The sequence below is a fragment of the Octopus sinensis genome, linkage group LG11 (assembly GCF_006345805.1).
Source record: "Octopus sinensis linkage group LG11, ASM634580v1, whole genome shotgun sequence".
NCBI classification, from domain to species: Eukaryota; Metazoa; Mollusca; class Cephalopoda; order Octopoda; family Octopodidae; genus Octopus; species Octopus sinensis.
In genome coordinates, this window is record NC_043007.1 from 15880433 (window position 1) to 15887932 (window position 7500).

At 39.4% G+C, this 7500-nt stretch overlaps 1 long non-coding RNA gene across 1 annotated transcript in view; it reads left to right on the forward strand.

Moving 5' to 3' along the window:
- The first annotated feature begins 1267 nt into the window (after positions 1-1267).
- Positions 1268-7500, forward strand: part of LOC118765283 — a 10178-nt gene continuing 3945 nt past the window's right edge. The window contains exons 1-2 of the long non-coding RNA XR_005001122.1: positions 1268-1278; positions 2001-2008. This is a non-coding gene — a long non-coding RNA (uncharacterized LOC118765283). The remainder of the gene's footprint in view (positions 1279-2000; positions 2009-7500) is intronic.

Below are 7500 nucleotides of genomic sequence, written 5' to 3' on the forward strand. Positions count from 1 at the left end.
ACACGTTAATTTCACGAGCAGGCTGTTCCGTTAATCGGATCAACCGGAACCCTCATCGTCGTAACCGACGGAGTGCTTCCAAGTGGATGGACGTAATCTTCAGGCAAATTCCGTGTGACACAACTTGTAATAAGACTGACATTTCGCGTAGCGTAGATGGCTGAGTATTTCTCAGACTAGTTATTTAATGAAATCTTCGGGATGATTCAGCGTGATGTTGTGTGCATAACATACAGCCTTTTTTAATTACTTTCTGGTACATTTCATTTTATAAACTTCCTTACAGTTTCTCTCAGCCCAAATTTCATTCACAAGACGAGGGGTCAATGCAAAACTGTCTTGTTGTTGTTGTTGTTAAGCAACAAGACGGGTAAGTGTGATTAGATGATTGTCTAGGGCTTAGGGGCGGGAGACCCCAGACCTTGGAAAAAAAACTTTGGTCGTCTTGTTGTAGTCGAGGGCTCTTCGTTGACGCTCGACACCATGGGAGGTGGCCCTCGAAGTCGCTGGAAATGGAGATCTCCAGGTCCAAAATCTTGGACGGCCAAGACCGTCTTGTAGATACTTGCCCAATGTACTGAGTGATTGGGAAACGATTTTCTGAACCACTCAGTACATATGTGCATAATTCACTTTTAAAACGAACCATATAATAGTCTATATGTTGTGTGTTCTATTATATTGAGTTCGACAGCGCTTACACAAATAAGCGCGATAGGAAATGTTGCGGGTGGAAGCGTGTATGTTTACCGCATCAAACATTTAAAAAATGTTTCATGTTTCAATAAGGAAAAGAAAACGGGTTAGTTAGAAGATTGGTCAATACTGCTCTGAAGAATAATTACTAAAAGTTTGATACAAGTCTCCGTTGGGAAATAGTTAAATGAAGCGGATCTACGGTCTGGCATCAAGTTCTATCAAAGGAATTATTACTCGATATTGAAGACTCTTTCCTCGCTGAGATATTTGTTTCGCACACCCCTACCCGATTTCAATAACATATTAAAAGTTTATTATATTTGTTGAATTTTATATCTTGGATATTATCCAAGCATTGTTCGAAGTTTAACCACAAATTGATGTGTTGTTAAATCTATTGTAAATTCTTCTACGCTGCTCTTTATAATGGTGTCTAATAAAGGAAACATTAGTGTTATTGATGTGCATTGACAATCGTTAACGAGTCGAACCACAAAGATCTTGTGGTATTTAATTACGGACTTTTTAGTTCTGAGTTCAAGTCTCGCCGAGGTCAGTTTCACCTTTCAGTTTTCAGAGGTCGATAAAATAAAATATTAATCAAGAACTGTAGAGGCACAATGGCCCAGTGGTTAGGGCAGCGGACTCGCGGTCGGAAGATCGCGGTTTCGATTCCCAGACCGGGCGATGTGTGTGTTTATGAGCGAAACACCTAAGCTCCACGCGGCTCTGGCAGACGGTAATGGCGAACTTCTGCTGACCGTTTCGCCACAACTTTCTCTCACTCTTTCCTCCTACATCTTGCAGCTCACCTGTGAGGGGCCGGCGTCCCGTCCAGGTGGAGAACCTATACGCCAAGGAAACCGGGAAACCGGCCCTTATGAGCCAAGCGTGGCTCGAGAAGGAACAAACAACCAAAAACTAATACTGACTCATTCGATTATATCTTTTCTTCTTAAACGTGAAGTTTAGAGCCAATGTTAGTAATCCTTATTATTGATGAATTCAGTGAGGGCAATAGTCGGATAAATTTTTGAGACTTCGATTAACAATACTTGGGAAAATGACAAGATCAGTACAGCAGGAGACAAATTACATTGCATCGTATTTCATTGTGTGCAACAATCCGAGAGAGGGTCGATTAAATAGGTACTGTTACTTCCTTAAAAACTTGTGGCTTTTACTGCTTGCATGGGTGCTGAGTGAGAAAGTATTATCGATAAGGAAGAAGTTAAGGTGACAGATAAAGTACCTCGTTACATTCTGAGGGCAAATCTCACAAGAATATTACCTTTCATCAGCCCAATATGTTCACAAAACATGTAAATACCAGTCATACATTAGTAGTTAACATATCGTTTGTGGCTCTGTAGTAAATTTAGAAGACCTAATGGTAGGGGAGTGGAGAGTAGAATCAATAAAACCTCGGATACAATACCTCACGTTCTTAATTCAAACATCGTCCAGGCCAAGTTTATTTTTCAGACTTTGAGGCTCGATAAATTAAAAAAAAATCAAATTAAGTGCTCGTGAAGCTTAGGTGTTTTTGCTCAATAAACACTCACAATGCCCGGTCTGGGAATCGAAACCGCCTTCTTACCACCGCGAGTCCGCTGCCCTAACCACTGGGCCATTGCGCCTCCACTGTTGTTGCTGTTGAGCGTTGAGCGTAGCGGTCTTCGTCCCTGTGGGAGAAATCCGAAACGTGGTCCTTTGCTATTCGTAAGACACGCAGAAGAGAAAGCAGGTCAACCCCCGACACCGAGAGCATCGGCGGATGGATGAATGCGCATCCAGGCTCAGCGGTTGTAGGAAGTCGGGGATAAGAAATAGGAAGAAATATTGAGAGAAAGTTGTAGCGAAAGAGTACAACAGGGGTCGCCACCACACCCCTGACGGAGCTTCGTGGAACTTTAGGTGTTTTTGCTCAATAAACACTCACAATGCCCGGTCTGGGAATCGAAACCGCATTCTTATGACCGCGAGTCTGCTGCCCTAACCACTGAGCCATTGCGCCTCCACTGTTGTTGCTGTTACTTAGGCCTCTTCGAAATATTTGGTCAAATGTGTTTCAGCCGCGACATCTCTGTTTCTTTTTCTGTTATATATTTATTTATTAGGAGACGCAATGGCCCAGTGGTTAGGGCAGCGGACTCGCGGTCATAGGATCGCGGTTTCGATTCCCAGACCGGGCGTTGTGAGTGTTTATTGAGCGAAAACACCTAAAGCTCTACGAGGCTCCGGCAGGGGATGGTGGTGATCCCTGCTGTACTCTTTCACCACAACTTTCTCTCACTCTTACTTCCTGTTTCTGTTGTACCTGTATTTCAAAGGGCCGGCCTTGTCACTCTCTGTGTCACGCTGAATATCCCCGAGAACTACGTTAAGGGTGCACGTGTCTGTGGAGTGCTCAGCCGCTTACACGTTAATTTCACGAGCAGGCTGTTCCGTTGATTCGGATCAACCGGAACCCTCGTCGTCGTAACCGACGGAGTGCTTCCACACATTTATTTAGTCAGTCTCAATATTCCGCGGTCTAAATTATCCTTAATGCGTTTCCTTGGTTTAGACTTTACAGTGAAGGTTTTAAGGTGATTTATCTTCTGTTTCTAGCATGTTGGGTTTCCGACCAGTAAAGTTACCCTTTTTTTACTACATCTATTTGCTTTTTGCATTCAGGAAAATCATTTGCCATTGTGTTCGTAGTTGCTTTTATTTATTTTCTTTTGTTGTTGTTGTTGTTATTGGTACTATAGTTGTTTTCTCGATAAAACGTGACCAGGGTAAAGGAAGGGAACAGATATGCATACATGTGTGTGTGTTGTGTGTGTGTGTGTGTGTGTGTGTGTGTGTGTGTGTGTGTGTGTTGTGTGTGTGTGTGTATGTGTGTGTGTGCGTGTTTGTGTATGTGTATGTGTGTGTGCGCGTGTGTGTGCGTGTGTGTGTGTGTGTGTGTGTGTGTGTGTGTGTGTGTGTGTGTGTGTTTTATGTTGCTCACTTAGTTCGCAAACCGAATCGATAAGGGTGGAGTAGACAAACAAAACATTCAAGTAATGAAAACTTCTAACAAATTATTATCGCTGTTTGACGGAGGTGGTGGGGGGAAGAGGTCTTCTCCTCTTCCTCCTGCATCCTCCACTCTCCCTTTCTCTCCTCCTCTTCCGCTCTTCCTTCTCTCTCTCTTTCACTTTCACTTTCTCTCATCTATTCAAATTTCCTTTCTGTCACTCCCTTCTCTCTCTCTCTTCCTCCCTCTCTCGCTTCCTCCATATCTCTCTCTCTCTTTCACTTTCTCCCTCCCTCATCCGTTCAAATTTCCTTTCTCTCTCTCCCTATCCTTCTCTCTCCCTCTTTCTCTATTTATCTATCTATCTATCTCTATCTATCTATCTATCTGTATGTCTGTCTGTCTGTCTGTCTATATATCTATCTATCTATCTATCTATCTATCTATCTGTCTGTCTGTCTGTCTGTCTGTCTATCTACCTATCTACTTATCTATCTATCTATCTACCTATCTATCTATCTGTCTATCTGTCTATCTGTCTATCTATCTATCTATCTATCTATCTATCTATCTATCTTATCTATCTTATCTTATCTTATCTATCTATCTTATCTATCTTATCTTATCTTATCTATCTATCAATCTATCTATCTCTCTGTCTGCCTGTCTATCCATCTGTCTATCTATCTACCTCTATCTATCTATTCGTCTATATATATATATATATATATATATATATTATATATATATATATTATATATATATATATATATATATATATATATCTTTCCCTCGATTTATCTTTCCCTCGATTCATTCTCGTAATCATTCTTCATTTTTCTGCTTCCGTTCCACACTTGTTTCCAATTTACTTTATTTGATCATTAAACTCCCTCAAACACCCACACAAACACACAAACACACAACCACTTGTACTTCCTTCCATCCTTGCCATTCCTTTATTCCTTTATTCTTTCCTTCCGTCCTCGTGTTTCTTTCTCTTTTTCCTCTTCTTAATTTCTTCCTTTAAACATTTCCCTCTCCCATTCTATTCCCATTCTCTTTCTCTCTCTCTCCCTCTTTCTTTTCGCATCTCCTTCATTACCCTCTTCTGTTCCGATGTGTTTTTATATTTTTTCTTTTTCTTTCCTTGTTTTGTTTTCTGCCTTCATTCTTCATTTTTCTATTGTTTTATTTATTTGTTTTTTTATTCGATCTTTTCGTTCTAGATCTCTTTTCTAGTTCTCCCTCCCTCTCTCACTCACTTCTCCCCTTTCTCTCTCTCTTCTTCTCTCTCTATGTGTATATATACATATGCATGTCTATATATGGATATGTGTATGACTATGTATGTATGTATGTATGTATGTATGAATGAATGTATGTATGTATGTATGTATGTATGTGTGTGTGCATGTATGTATGTATGTATGTATGTATGTATGTATGTATGTATGTATGTATGTATATGTATGTATGTATATACGTATGTATGTATGTGTGTGTATATATGTATGTATTTGCCTGCGCGCATGTGTGAATTAAGAAAGTTTACAAGTGGTTCGTTATCCTGCCTTTCACGTTGCCGATCGTCAGACGTGAAACTTCGAGTATAGATTTGTGAAGTTTATGATGCATCAATAAAATTCGATATCTCTTTTGTGCCGAGTAACTTTCTACACCATCTTGTTTCGCACATCGGAGCATGCAAATGTATGTATGTATATATGCATGCATGTGTGTGTTTGTGTGCATACCAGTGTGTGTGCATCTATGAATGTATGTATGTATGTTATTGAGTTTCATTTCAAAATTTCTTGCCAATAAAGAGCCGGTTTGTAACCCAGATCCAAAGCTCCTTCATTAGAATTTCAACAACATCTACAGGGTATTTTTTAAGTATTTGTGTACATGTGCAGCATTTGGAGTCACTGAATGTGCAGATTTGTATGTTTTATTTTATTATGCATTTTCATGCATATAGTTGCACGTCTAGACATGCACATATATGCATAAATGATAAACGTCTGGAAAGTTTTACAGATTTTTATAGTTCCAGTGATGGCTTAGATTGTGGTCTTCGCATCAGTTTTCCTCTTTCTGGTTTTGAGAAGCCTAATTTCTCAAGATTAGTGTTTAGGCAGTGCGTTACATATTCCAGTATCCCAATAATTACAGGTATAAACCTGAACTTATAATCTGGATAGAGAAACTGTAGTTTTCTCAATAGTTCAGAGTATGTATTTTCTTTTTCACTGATCTTTAGCGCTATGTTAATATCCGGTGGTCTTCTTCAGGTGTACGCTCAAGGTTGGAATAAACGCTCAACCGTTCATCTGATGATGCGTTGTGGTTTGAGCCGTGCGACTATGTATGTATGTATGTATGCATGCATGCATGTATGTATGTATGTATGTATGCATGGATGCATGTATGTATGTATGTATGTATGTATGTATGTATGTATGTATGTATGTATGTATGTATGTATGTAAGTGTGTATGTATGCATGTATGTATGCATGCATGCATGCATGTATGTATGTATGTATGTATGTATGTATGTATGTATGTATGTATGTACGTATGCATGTATGTATGTATGTATGTGTGTATGTATGTATGTATGTATGTATGTTTGTTTGTATGCGTGTACGCTCTCTTCTGTTCTTAATTATTTGAATTCTTCCACTGAAAAAGGAGCTGGTTTCTAACAAAGATACAGAGTTCCATCGTTGGAATGTAGATAACGCAAACAATGTCACATTTTAAACTTGAGAAAGTCTTGCATATTTTTATTGTTCCCCTTACACATTGTATTTGCAGTGAGGGCGTTACAGATTGTATTTGTAATAAGCGCGTTAGTTGGTTAATTTCTTTTTATGCATATGTGTCTGTCTGTATGATCGTGTATTGTTTATTCCAACCTCAGCCTTTCTTTATATCTTTATGTGGAGGCGCAATGGCCCAGTGGTTAGGGCAGCGGACTCGTGGTCGTAGGATCGCGGTTTCGATTCCCAGACCGGGCGTTGTGAGTGTTTATTGAGCGAAAACAACTAAAGCTCCACGAGGCTCCGGCAGGGGATGGTGTTGATCGCTGCTGTACTCTTTCACCACAACTTTCTCTCACTTTTACTTCCTGTTTCTGTTGTAACTGTATTTCAAAGGGCCGGCCTTGTCACTCTCTGTGTCACGCTGAATATCCCCGAGAACTACGTTAAGGGTACGCGTGTCTGTGGAGTGCTCAGCCACTTACACGTTAATTTCACGAGCGGGCTGTTCCGTTGATTCGGATCGACTGGAACCCTCGTCGTCGTAACCGACGGAGTGCTTCCAAAAAATATCTTTATTCATTCTTTTTCTACTTTCAATCGGTTGTTTTATCTTTCCTCCTTGCATGCCTTCTTCTTTAGTTCTTTCACATGTTTTCGTAAAATTTTCCTCGTCTTTATATATTTATATATTTATCCATATATTACTTTATTCGATTTCTTATACTTGTTTATGATTTAGGTTTTCTTCTTTTATCCAATCATCTCTTATTCCTTGCCTTCCATTTCTATTTATCCATCTTCAGTTCCTCATATAACTTTGCCCTCTTCTTTACGTATCGCCTGGGTTTTTATCTAAAATGTATTTTTTTCTAATTCTGACCCTTTTCCCAACATTTTCGCTTGTTTTTTTACTCCTTTAATTTGCTTCTCATTTTTTTATTGCTCATCAAAAGAAATATTTTTTTCAAGTTTTTCCTGAATATTATTGTTTCTTCCTTTTTTTTATCTATGACTTTTTGAA